Source organism: Panthera onca, chromosome E3, assembly GCF_046562875.1.
Source record: "Panthera onca isolate mPanOnc1 chromosome E3, mPanOnc1 haplotype 2, whole genome shotgun sequence".
Classification (NCBI taxonomy): Eukaryota; Metazoa; Chordata; class Mammalia; order Carnivora; family Felidae; genus Panthera; species Panthera onca.
In genome coordinates this window covers 35,195,485-35,209,602 of record NC_138354.1, presented here as the reverse complement: position 1 = coordinate 35,209,602, position 14,118 = coordinate 35,195,485, and positions in this window count along the sequence as shown.

The window sequence follows — 14,118 nt, the reverse complement described above, 5'->3', positions numbered from 1 at the left end:
TCGTATTTTCCACCGGCCAGGCACAGCCTTAAGTTTATTCCATCCTCATAGCCACCCCTAAAGGTAGGTGGTACTATTACTCTTGTCCCCATTTTCTGGAGGAGTGAAGTGAGCCACAGAGAGGACACCATACTTGCCCAAAGTCACACACCTGGTCAGTATCAGAGCAAGGAAGTCAACCCTAACACTGTGGCTCAGAGACTATGTTCTCAGTCCCTGCTCTAAACCCCCACTCACTGGGATTACCCCTAGTTTTACACAGATGCAGACAGTGGCCCATAGTCCAGTTCTGGATTCACTAGGATTTTCTGCCCAAAAGTTCCAAGTAGGAAGAGCCAGAGTGTGAGGAAACAGGGCTGGGGGTGACCAGGGAGGGCATAGGAGAGTATCTTAAAGAGGGCAGATAGGGTGGGTATGCCATGGCCGCCCTGAGAAGCAGAGGCTAGGTAGGATGGTAAGCAGGGGAGAGACTACCTGGAAACAACATTAAAATGTTGGCACTGGCCAGCCTGCACGTGATGCTCCTGGTCCCTGTTCTCCATTCCCACCTTGATGCAGGTGACTATCAGCCATGTTCATTTCTCTTGTGTCTGAGCCTCCATATCCAACTGGTTTCTGAACTTTTTCATCTAGATCATTTCCAGGCAACTCTTTTGTAGAGCAGACACTGTATGAATGTCAAGTTTCTTCATTCCTTCTCTCTTCACACACTGGGTGAGCATCTACCATTTCCAAGACCATGTGTTTCATTACGCTGCAGCAGGTACAAAGGTGTGCGGTTGGTAGCTACCCACGTGGGTGGCCTGTGAATTCCCTTCTCCTAGAGCTGGCAGTCCCCAGGGGAAAACGACACCAAAAACATTTACCCTGAACCTGCTTGGGCGTGGGTTTGGGTTTTGCGATGGGAGAGGTCTTGAGAAGTTGCTCTTTGATGTCAAGAGGTTGGTGTTGGGATAGATCTTTGCATGTGATGCTCAAACAGGAAGAAAGCTCAAAAACTTATTTTGTGTTTTGGTTTCCATCTTTGTGTTCAGAACCCTGTAGTCTTCCCAGAGTTTCTGAATAGATAGCTAGTTTCGCCCGACAAAGTAGATCTGTGAACATGGTAAAATTTGATTACAGTCACCATGATTCATGAAATGTAACTTAAAAATAGCTAAGAGTTAGGGGCGCGTGGGTGGCTCAGTTGGTTGAGTGTCTGACTTCAGCTCAGGTTTGATCTCACAGTCTGTGGGTTCGAGCCCTGCATCGGGCTCTGTGCTGACAGCTCAGAGCCTGGAGCCTGCTTCGGATTCTGTGTCTCCCTTTCTCTCTGCCCCTCCCCTGCTCATGCCCTGTCTCTCTCTGTCTCAAAAATAAATAAAAACATTTAAAAAAATTTTTTAAATAAAAAAATAGCTAAGAGTTACATAGAATTTTCTATTCTCCAGCAATTTTTTAAAAATTTTGTTTTCTTAGGTGATTTCTACTTCCAATGTGGGGCTCGAACTCACGACCCCAAGATCAAGAGTCACATGCTCCATTGACTGAGCCAGCCAGGCACCTCTCCAGTGATTTTTCTAAGTACTCTCCAAATAGAAACCCATTTTGTTTTTATAACCATCTTTGGAGAGCAGTGCTATTTATTATCCTACTTTATAGATGAGGGAATTGAGACACAGAGAAGTTATGTAGTTGGTGCAAAGCCACATAGCTAGTAAGTGGCAGACCTCAGAACTGTGCCCCTACCTACATAGAAGTTACATTTTCTTTATTTTTCAGTAACTATTTTTTTTAATTATCTGAGTGTTTGAAAAAAAATGTTTTGGGGGTGCCTGGGTGGCTCAATTGAGTAAACATCCAGCCTTGGCTTAGGTCATGATATCATGGTTCATGAGTTCGAGCTCAGAGCCTGGAGCCTATTTCAGATTCTGTGTCTCCCTCTCTCTCTGCCCCTCCCCTGCTTGTATGCTGTGTGTGTCTCTCTCTCAAAACTAAACATTAAAAAATATTTTTTTAAAAAAGAAAAAAAATGTTTTGGTCTTAAACTAAAGCTGTCACATTCAAAAAGATTGGTTTCTACGGGTTTAGATGAGTCTCCTTTTACAGACGACTACATTTAGAGAGGAAGTGACTTGCCAAGGGACACACAGTAAGATAGTAACAGAACCTGCATTAGCGCAGAGGCAGTGTGGAAAAATGGTAAGTATAGGCTTTGAGACAGAGACAGCTAGATTGAAATTCCAGGTCAGCCACTTGCTAGTTCTATAGGCTGGAACATGTTCATTTCCCTCTGTCTCAGTTTCCCCACCTATAAAATGGGAAGGACATTATATCAACCTCACAGGGTTGTTATAGGATCAATTAAGGCAAAGCATATAAGTTGCCTAGCGCGGCGTCTACACATTGTGCGCCTGGATTGTTACAGGCATTATTGTTGCAGCGATTATATTATTTCAATCCACCCAGATCTCCTCACTGAAGTCCAATGGTCTCTCCAATGTATTGCTTAATACTTCAGGTCAAACACCCTGCTGGTGTGAAAGTGTGCCCCTCCCCCATCGTCATTGGTAGAAGCACTGACCGCAGGCCAATAAAATTGGTTCAACGACTCAGTACTGTATTTGAAATGATCAAGCTCTGTGAAAGAGAACACAGTGTTCTTGTTCTGTCAATAATCAAGGACTCGTGTTTTCAGCTGTCAAATCCTTCAGAAGATTCTGGCTTTCCTGCAGATTTGTTGTGTTTTGTTCTTCTCTTATTCATTTATTTTCCTGATAGTCAGCAAAAGTCATCTAGAATAAAATGCCAATGCACTGGTTCTAGGATGGGAATTTAGATATCACCTAAAGATCTTCTTCACTGTCACATGTCCAGATGTAGAGTGGAAGGAAGGAAGTTAGGAAGTTAGGAAGGAAGGAAGTTAAGAATGGGAGGAAGTTAGGAAGGAAGGAAGGGAGGAAGGAAGTTAGGAAGAAAGGAAGGAAATTAGGAAGTTAAGAAAGGAAGGAAGGAAGTTAAGGAAGGAAGTCATGAAGGAAGGAAGTTAAGAAAGGAAGGAAGTTAGGAAGGAAGTAAGTTAGGATGGAAGGAAGGAAGGAACGAATGAACAAAGGAAGGAAGTTAGGAAGAAAGGAAGGAAGTTAGGAGGCAAAGGAAGGGAGTTAGGAAGTTAAGAAAGGAAGGAAGTTAGGAAGTTAGGAACAAAGGAAGGAAGTTAGGAAGTTAAGAAAGAAGAAAGTTAGGAAGTTAAGAAAGGAAGGAAGTTAGGATGTTAAGGAAGGAAGGAAGTTGGGAACAAAGGAAGGAAATTAGGAATAAAGGAGGGAAGTTAGCAAGAAAGGAAGGAAGTTAGGAAATTAGGAAGGAAGGAAGTTAGGATGTTAGGAAGGAAGGAAGTTAGGAAGTTAAGAAAGGAAGGAAGTTGGGAAGTTAGGATGTGAAGGAAGGAAGGAAGTTAGGAAAAAAGGAAGGCAGTTAGGAAGTTAGGAAGAAAAGAAGTTAGTATGTTAGAAAAGGAAGGAAGGAAGGAAGAATGGAAGGAACGAAGGAAGGAATGAAGGAAGGGGGTGAAAAGAAAGAAAAACACAAATAAAAAGAAATGCCAGTGCTGTCTGTGTCGTGGCTGAGAGAGGACTAATCACAGGGTTTCATATCCTACTATGAAGAAAACTTAGTTTGGAATCCTAATGACATCACCCTGGTCCAAAGAGGCCCATTGTTCTTCAAACAAGAGTGAAAGCACATCTGACCTCATGTCTGAGCCTCAGAACCCACAGTGTGGAATTGCACTCATCTGTTCATCTATGGGCAAAGGGACTTCAATATTCTCCATCGATTTCTGAGTTTTTTAAAACAATTTCCTACCCGCTTCAATATTTGTCACATTTTCTCCTCAGCTTCTTTCTATCATTTTTGCTGCTCTTTCCTTCTTGGGCTTATGAAGACATCCATCCTGCTCAAGGAGATCATCAATAAAAATCCTTCTGCTTGATACTGTGATTAGCCAAGAACAATGCTCTCCCTTACCCCAGTTTTTGCCAAGTTGACATCACATGCGTTTTTGCCTTCCTTTACCACTAGCATTTCAGATGTTGGAAAGTGATTTTCAAATGATAAATGATTAAATCTTCCTATAATGAGAGAATTCTGGGAGAAATGTTCACCAGGCACTCCAGACTTTTTTCAGCAAATACCCCTATCACAATGAGCAGGTCAAATCAATGGTTCTTCATAAGCCACTTGGGCAGGATGCTGGGATTTTAAAGAGTCACTTATGGATATGGAACAGCATGGGTGAAAGTCAGTAATGGGTATAGTGTCTTGCCTGCTAACTCTTTTTCTTCTGGTTATGAAATATCTTTTTTTCCTTTGCCAAATTTCCCATCCTGGCCAATCTGTCATCTTAACCAATTTAAATGGCCATGTTGACCGCAGCTAATCGAACAGAACATACTCTCTTTCTGGGACAACCATTGATCTAGGACCATGGATGTGACCAAAGAAGGGACAATCAGGAATTGACCGTCCTAAGGCCCTTAGGAAAGAGAGGATATGTCTTCTTCTAAGACTGTGAGGTCTATGTAAATCTGGAAATGTGCACTCACTTAGAGTGTGGTTAAGAAATACATCAACAAAAAGAAAAATGCATCTAAGAGATAGCAGAAAGACAGAGACAGAGCGAGAGAAGGAGAGCGCAAACGACATCACTGGAGCCCTTGAAATAAGTTACACCTAAATCCATTTCTCTCCGAGGAACTTGTAGTTGCACGAATCGATAAAATAACTTTACTCCCACTCCACTGCCCCCTTTGTTGTTGCTGCCTGGTGTAGTCTTAGCTGGCAACTAAGAATCTGAACTGATGAATATCATCCCTTTCCAAAATTTCAGCCCCAGCAGAACTTCCCAGACATTTGTGTCCATGTATGGTCAGGTACCTTCCCCAAAGCTCACTGCAAAGGCAGAGACAGGCTGAAGCTGCCTCTGTTCTCAAATGTCAAGGGCTCATTGCTTAGGTTACGAAGCATGGAAGGAAGGCCCCTGGCCTATCGGGGGTGGGGGTGGGGGTTGAGGGGGGAGTCTAACCCTCACTCTGCCACCAACCTGTGATGCGTTATTCCGTATGTTCTGGACCTCTGTGGGCCTCTATCTCACTCCAGGCCATCCTTTGCCTGTAAATAGATTGTAATAGTGGGGACTATAATTAATCAGTATTATTTCAAAACTTGGCTTTTTCGTGTAAGATGTGAGTGACATTGGAACAAAAAAAACCCCCACATTTCAGATTCTTCATCTACAAAAATAAAGAAAATAGTAGTTACTGTCTCATAGAAAATGAAAAAATTCATATATTTAGTATGATGTCTAGCATGGCATGAATCTTGGGACGTGTAAGCTAATATCATTTGCTAGGACCTGGAGGGATCAATAAGTAACCGAGATTTAGCAGAAGTTTTATGTATAAGCCCTGCCTTTGTGTGTGTGTGTGTGTGTGTGTGTGTGTGTGTGTGTGTGTGTGTGTGACAGAGACAGAGACACAGAGATAGACAGTTGGCACCCATCTAGTGTGTTCATAATGCAGATTTAATGCTGAATTCCACCTGACACAATCATTGAACCATCTTTCCATCGATCAGGTCTTTCTTTCATTTTCTCTTTCTTCTTTTCCCCCTTCTTTTTATTCAACAATTTATTGAACACATACAATGTACCAAGCACTTTACTGAAACTGAGGCATAAACTAGCAAAACCATACACTGATCTTTCCCTCTTAATATTTAATGTGGGCTCAGTGATGATTTGCCCTGGAGCCACCCAACCAGGCTTTGTCACAGGGAATTCAGGACTAGCTCTTCTCTGCTGCTTATCTGTGTTGGAATACTCCCCCCGCCCCTTCCAGGATTTTCTAGAAAAAAAAGTAGGAGGTAGCAGACTTTGTATGAGCTAGTGGACACTTGGCCATTGGAAATGTGGAAGCAATTGGCAGCTGCCTCTGGGGGTAGCCGCATACTTTGTTTACCTGGGAAAATTAAAATAGATACAGCCAGAAAGGTATCACTTCATGTGTCCCAGGTCTCGCACTACAAGCCACATCGGCTGTGCCCGGATCTCACTGTGACAAGGGTGAATTATAAACCAAGGGCCGCACTGGTTCCTCATTCCTCTCCCCTTTATGCCTTCCTGCACTCCCAGGTGCCCATGATGGAGATGTGATTGCAATTGCACAGAAGGAAATATTTTAAGACCTGCCAAAAACCTTTGGCTCAGAACTCGCTTTTCCAAGCAACCTGTCTGAGCATGGTGACTGCGGTGAATTATTGAGGCCTTTGAGGGTTCACCAGGAGGAGCATGTCACCGGGAAGGTGGGGCCGGAGGCTGCAGCTGGAATCTGGTTCCCTTCCCCCCTTCAGACACCAGCTGGGCTGCGGATTTAGTATCTCCTCCGGGAGCTGTCTCCTGGGTCTACGCGGGAAGGGGGGTAGGATGGCACTAGGCAGGGGGCAGCCGAGGATTTGAGACACCACATTTATCTTTGACGGTGAGAAGCAAGACATGAGCAGAGGACTATCCGGATACATCTGGCTTCAAGTCTCAGGAGCGGGGTTTCATAATTAAAACATGTGAGGTCCAGCTTTAACACATCCAGATACACCTTCCTTCTCACATGGAAACAGTCACAATGGCCACCCCCGCTTCCAAGCCCATCACAGGGACGCATGCAGTGAATTCTCCAACAGTCCTGAGAGGTAGCTGCTCTTTTTTGTATCTCCAGACCTGATTGGGGAAACTGAGGCACACATAGAGGAAATTTGCCCAAAGTCATGTATCTAGAAAGGGTAGAGCCAGGATTCAAACCAAAGTGGCTGCAATACATCGCCTCTTGCTGGTAGTGATGAGGAAGCTGAAGAAGGTGATGAGGATTTTCTGTGCGAAGAGCTTGGTCTGCCTTATTTCCTTTGTTCTGCCTCAACACCACGAGCGCATGATTTGGGCCCCTTTTCACAGTTGTGCATGATGAGAATAAGAGAAGATAAATGATTGTCACATAGTCACAGTTAGAAGAAATCAAACCAAGACTCAAAATACCCATTCACCTCCAATGTCCGTGGCTTCTGAAATCCGCGGCAGTGACTTCAGGTGAGCTCCCGTCGGGTGACACAGAAAGGTCCAGACTCCCCAAATCCTCAAGTTCCCAAATGTCACCAGAGCCACATTCAAGATTCCTCATGAATGCAGTAAAACATGGCTGAAGAGAAGCAAGGTATTCCTGTAGGAAAAGGAGTCTGTAAACACAAAACTGAATTCCACATGAAGCTCGTTTCTGTCCAAGAATCACCTCTTGCTTAAATCTCTGCCATTTCTTGGCCTTTCCATCCCCAGCACGAGCAGTGGGCTTTCCTGTGGGGGCTAACTCTTTCACAAAGTCACAAGTTGTGGTCACTTCCCAGGAGCTCCGAGTATGTGATGACAGGGTGGGAACAACAGCTATGTGTGTGTATGGAGCATTCTTAGCATTGCTAGCTACCCCAGGCACTAATCCCTACAGTCTGTGCTCAATGAAGGATAGATTAAGAGCACATGTGCCCTTGAGGTTGCCTATAAACAGAGAAATCACAAATTTCCCATCTGTGAATAACGCTAATGATAACATTAGTTCTCTTTTAGTGAAAAACTAGGGCCAGGTCCCCACCTAATGTTTACCAATCAGAGACCAGCAGAAGAAACTACAGAAATCCATACAGTGGGGCATTATACAGTAGGTAAAAAGGAACACATACTATCTTCATGGATTGCTATGGAGTGATCACCAGGATACAGTTCACGTTTTAAAAATCTAAAATAGAATTGTTTAGAGCACGATGTTACCTTTAGGAGAAGGGGAGTATGAGTATGTAGTAGCTTATCTAAAAAACCCTGTCAGGGTTTCTAAAAATCTGAAATAGAGAAAGAAAAAAAGGAGAAACAATGTGAAGAAACAGGGTAGAATCGTGACTTTTCTGATGACAGATTCTGTAGATTTTACTCTGAAACCATGCCCATATTTTCCATAATCACAAGAGAAATTGGTATTTTTAAAAGTAGTTTCTAAAACATAACCAATGAGTCTCATCGTACATCAAGTTGATAATATACACATAGGGAAACTATCTTGTGACTTTAAAATAAGGACTTTCTGGGGCAGCTGGGTGCCTCAGTCAGTTGGGAGTCCGACGTTGGCTCAAGTCATGGTCTCACGGTTCATGAGTCCCAGCCCCGCATCAGGCTCTGTGCTGGCAGCTCAGAGCCCAGAGCCTGCTTCGGATTCTCTGACTCCCTCTCTCTCTGTCCTTCCCCTGCTCATGTTCGTTTGTTCATTCTCTCTCTCTCTCTCTCTCTCTCTCTCTCTCTCTCTCTCTCTCTGTCTCAAAAAAAAAAACAATAAATAAACATTAAAAAATTTTTTTTAAATAAGGACTTTAACTCTGCATCTCTAATGAGATATACTCTGCCATCTACAGGGACTGGGGGAAGTCATTTTAAGAAATCATGTTGTTCACAGTTGTGCTGCTGTTGTTACTCTGGGTCTGTTGTGCAAATGGTATGAGATGAACGCAAATGAGTACAAATATGTTGGTGCTATTGGGAACCAGGATTTTTGCCATGAAAGAAAGAAAATAAACATTATTAAGGTTAGTCCTGGATTTAATTTGTAGATATATTTTTTTCCCAGGAGAATCACAATCTAAATAGCTGACAAGCTAGTTAGCACAAAAGTCCCAGGACTTCTGATCCTGGGCAGAGGGCTTATTCTGATGACGGATCATTTTTACAGTGTTCATTGTCATCATCATCATCATCATCATCATCCAAAAGTGTTAAGTGAAAATATGTCTCCTGAAAAAGAAATAATTGATTTTGTATGTCACACTCCTATTAGTGTTGCTGGGACTGTACCACATGGGGGAAGGGGAGGTGGGAGAGTGGCTTCCAAACTTTTTTTTTCTTTCTTTCTTTTTTTCTTTTTGTAAGCACATCATATATTTATCAACTCTGGTTTCTTTGGCCTACCCACTTCCTGACAAATTCTCATCCATCGAACTCTCAGTTCACTGGATGAAAACATTACTAAATTCATTAAGTATAAAATATAGTTGAATTAAAGAAGTAATGATGTGTCCAAAGGCAAAAATCTGTGGAAGAACTTCATGAATTAACCCTGAATGATGAAGACGTATCTTGGTTATGTTTCTGAAACAACCATACCTTCAATACCAAAGTGAAGACTACTGTAGAGCTTTGGCATCAGGTCGACCTGGCATCCAACATTTAAGGGTAGTATGATTTTAGGGGCACTTGGTTGGTCAGTTGGTTAAGTGTCTGACTTTTGATTTTGGCTCAGGATGTGATCTCAAGGTTCATGGGATTGAGCCCTATGTCGGCCTCTGTGCTGTCAGCACAGAGCCTTCTTAGTATTCTCTCTCTCTCTCTCTCTCTCTCTCTCTCTCTCTCTCTGCCCATTCCTCACTCTCTCCCTTTCTGTCAAAATAAAATATAAACATTTTTTTTAAAAAAAACAGGGAGAGCAGCATGATCTTAAGCAAGTTGCCCAGTAGTCTAGAGCATACATTCCTATGGTGGTAAAATGTAATTAATTGTACCTTTTTCTTAGAGTAGTGGTGAAAAGTAAGTGAAATAAGTAAAATCCAGAGTCTGACACAGATATCATAGGCACTCAACATATGATAACGAGGCTGTGGCTCAGAGCCTGCGGCCAACTCGTATACTACCGGTGCCCTGGACTTTTACAACTCAGCTAGCTTCACCTTTATCACTTTCCCAAATGGAACAGGTTTGCTAGGTACATCGTAGGTATTTGAGGAAGAAGAAAGTAAATGTTGAAAAACAACTTCACTTGCGGGGCACCGGGCTGGCTCAGTTGGAAGAGCATGCAACCCTTGATCTCAGGGTTATGAGTTCAAGCCCCATGTTGGGTGTAGAGAGTACTTAAAAATAATGTCATAAGAGAGGAAAAAGAATTTCACTTTGAGTTGTGATTGTCATCAGAGGAATTTACCAAATATATCCCATTTTTACCTTCCTTTGAACACCTACTAGAATTTCATTTCTTGAGGACTATGCCACTGAACAGGATTAAGTGATTAGTTCTGTTCTCTGAATAGTCAGCAAAAGCACATTTGTGAATGTCTCATCCACACTGGAGATTTTATTTTTATGTTTAATTTTTTTTTCAACGTTTTTTTTTTTTTATTTATTTTTGGGACAGAGAGAGACAGAGCATGAACGGGGGAGGGGCAGAGAGAGAGGGAGACACAGAGTCGGAAACAGGCTCCAGGCTCCGAGCCATCAGCCCAGAGCCTGACGCGGGGCTCGAACTCACGGACCGCGAGATCGTGACCTGGCTGAAGTCGGACGCTTAACCGACTGCGCCACCCAGGCGCCCCTATTTTTATGTTTATATATTTATTTTTTCACACTGGGATTTTAACTGCCAGTGGAAGATTCTCCAGAAGTCTCTCATAGCACAGCAGCCATCGGGGATGTTCTAGATGACAATTATTCCATCAGCCTAGATTCCCAACTAACTAGAATAATCAAAATTCTCATGTTGACTTGTAGTGGATACATAATGAGGGTAATAAATAAAAATGTTTTCTTTTCTTATGCTACTAAGATGAAGGGAATGCTTGTTACTGCAGCATAATCCAGCTCATCCTGACTGATCATAAAATCAATCAGACTTTAACCATTGGATTTTCTACAATTCAATTCATTTAAGCCCTTTTTTGCCTTAAGGGGAATTTTTATTTTTTTTTAATTTTTTTTAATGTTTATTTGTTTTTGAGTGAGAGAGAGAGAGAGAGAGAGAGAGAGAGAGAGAGAGAGACACAGTGTGCAAGCAGGGGAGGAGAGGAGACAGAGAGAGGGAGACACAGAATCTGAAGCAGGCTCCAGGCTGTGAGCCGTCAGCACAAAGACCAACGTGGGGCTCAAACCCATGAACCATGAGATCATGACCTGAGCCGAAGTCAGACGCTTAATTGACTGAGCCATCCAGGCACCCCTTAAGGAGACTTTTTAAAGTAGTTACCCCCCAAAAAATTTCGCATCCAATGACCAGCATTTTTTATATAAGTTGGATCATCTTATTCCAGATGCTGTTTTATGTCACAGCATAGATGAGTGGATCACAGAAATGCAGTCAAGTCTCTGTCTCCTCCATGGGATATCCTCATTGCCCACCACTCTTCCTCATAAGCATTTCAGTCACTCTGGGCTTCTTCCTGCTCTTTCGACAAACCGGACTCATCCTTGGAGACTTTTCTTGGTCCCTCTAGGCCAATATCTGAAACATATTGTCTTCAAGTAATGAAATAGGGGGCTCCTTGTCATTATTCAACCTCTGCTTATATGTCACTTCCTCTGATAGGTCCTCCCCAGCCAGCCCAGGAACTAGCATTTCACCCTGTTTTATGTCATTAATAATACATAATACTAATTGCTTTTGTACTGTACATGTATGTCAGCTTGCTAATTATCTGTATTTCTTTCTTAACAAAGCCTGTGTTTCTCACTGCTAGAAAAAGACTGTGCCCAGAACAAGGATGATAGACCGAAGATGCTCCATAAATATTTCTTTAATAAATAGAGATGATAATGTGAGACGTTTCTTCTTTCCTACTATTGCTCAAGAGTATATCACTATCCCTCCTACCTTTGACTGAGGACTTTGGGTATATTCTGAAAACACGGAACCATTTGAGAGATCATTGTTTTACCTAAACACTGGACGTTCTGCCTCTCCTCATAGTCTAAGACAGTACTAGAGGCTGTACTTTCTGACGAATATCCTCTTTCTCCTTTCCTTCCTGATGGTTCTGAGATTCCCTTTTCATCAGGGAACAACATGTGTGCCTCTCTGCCCATTTTATCCTGACTTTATCAGTCACCAAAAAACTCTCATAGGAATTCTGTTGTGTGTGTAATTTAAGCTTTGTGAATTTTGAAACTTTGCTTCACTTATTCCTCTAACATGTACTTTTGTCCCCTGGCAATGTCGGGCTTCCTCTTATCTTCCTTTGAATGGCAACTTGCCTGGCCTTGCTAATTGCCCCCAGCCACGCCTGTGGAGGGGAGTAGACAGAAATATTCATGTCAAAATAGTATTTTTTGAATGCTGAAGCAAGTACACTTAAGCAATGGAAGACTTAACATTTGAAAAAGATGTTTAATAGCCCCAGCTTTTCGTCCCATTGCTTAACTAAATGGTAACAGGGAAGTTCCATTTGGATGCTGTGAACCTGGGAAATAGAGGGAGCCAATCACTTCGGAATATAAATGGCACACATGAAACCCTGCAAGGTAGTGAGCTGATCCATCAGGCATCGGTCTTTGAATGTGGCTTCTGCAATATTCAACGGATGTTTGCCTATTTCCTCTCTCTTCTTAGAGAGGTCAAGTAAGTGGTGGGACTCAACACAGACAGTCTCTTTTGAAAAGGCAATAATTTTATTATTCAGGAAATATTCCAGGTTATGGACAGAGTGTGCAGAGAAAGGAATGGCTCACATTTGCAATAATACTACACATTTGTCTCTAATTTGATTTATAGGAATATATACACATATACCTGTTGAAAAAATATTTGAAGCACTTGTTTATCAAGGCACCATCATTTTCCAAAACCAATTCTATTTCTTCCCAGGGGTTGATTTTATAAGTGTGTGTGTGTGTGTGTGTGTGTGTGTGTGTGTGTGTGAGAGAGAGAGAGAGAGAGAGAGAGAGATAAAATGATAGACTAAACTACAGAGTGATTTTTGAAGTAAATAAAATAGAATAGTACGGAGGACGATGATGATAATGATGTTTATTTAGGGCTTCTCTCAATGCTGGACAGTGTTTGAAGTGCTTTGTCTAGAGTATATTTATTTTCCCACTTCATTCTCAAAAATAACCCTATGCAGTAGGTGCCATTTTAAAAGTGAAGAAACTGAAGCACCAAGAGATTATGTAGCTTATTCAAGGCCACTCTGCTGATGAAGACGTAGGGATGGGCCTGAGCAGTCTTGCTAGAAACAAACCTCTTTACCGGGAATTTATACGTAGTTGAGATCATAGGTTCTGCAAAACTGTTGCATCGTAGCTTGATTTCCTTTACCTCTATAACCAACCTGTGTTCCTTAATGTTATTATAAACATTATGTTTTTGAACCGTGTGCCTTTCCATTGAACACATGTGTCACAGCCACCTGAATCATCCTCTGGTGTTGAACATCATACTCTTGAATTGGCTTCTAGCGAAACCTGGACCCTCAGAAATTGTATGTGCTTCTTTTTTTTTTTTCCCAGAAGTGGGATCATTCTTTTTATACATTTCTGCACAGAGTCCATGACCCAAAAAACAAAATCATAATGGACGTGTTTCTTTATTTATTCTTTAAAGGTTAGTTTCTATGTATGTATTTAGCAATTATTTCCTGACGGTGATCAAAGCACTGGGCAGAGGCAGGAATCAGATGCAGTCTTCCTCCGGGGCCTGAAGCGACGTATGTCCACACTTAGATTTGATTCTGATATTCTGTGAGCCTCAGGGCTGCTCTGGTTGCACTGGCCTGTGGTTATCTGTCCTTTTCTAAATTATCTGGAGTCGAGGCCACACACAGCTCAGCCCATCACTATCTTTTAATTAGTCCCAATATATTAATTCTCATCTCCCTCTCTATATCATGCATTCCTTAAAGGCAAGGAGGGTGCCTTCCACATTTCTGGCATCTCTACCCAGCATTTTGTCCAGGGTGGGGCACAAATCAATTGCCCAATGGAGGTTTTTCGAGCTTTTTTTTTCAATAGGCCTGGTGCAGAGAAGAGAATCCGGGAGATATGAATCTGAGCCCCTACAATTCTACTTATTAGCTCTGTGACTATAAGAAAGTCACTTTACCTGCTGAGTCTTCATTTTTCTCACCTGGAAAAAAAAAGGAAAGCCAGTCTCTATCTCTGATGATCGCTTGATAATTAGAGATCACATGCTGTTAACGTGTCCGTCACATAGGAGGCCGTTTGTACTTTTCATGTCATTTCTTTCTGAGTGGCCTCACCACCCATTGCCTGGACCAAGTCAAGAGGCATGAAGAAGTGTT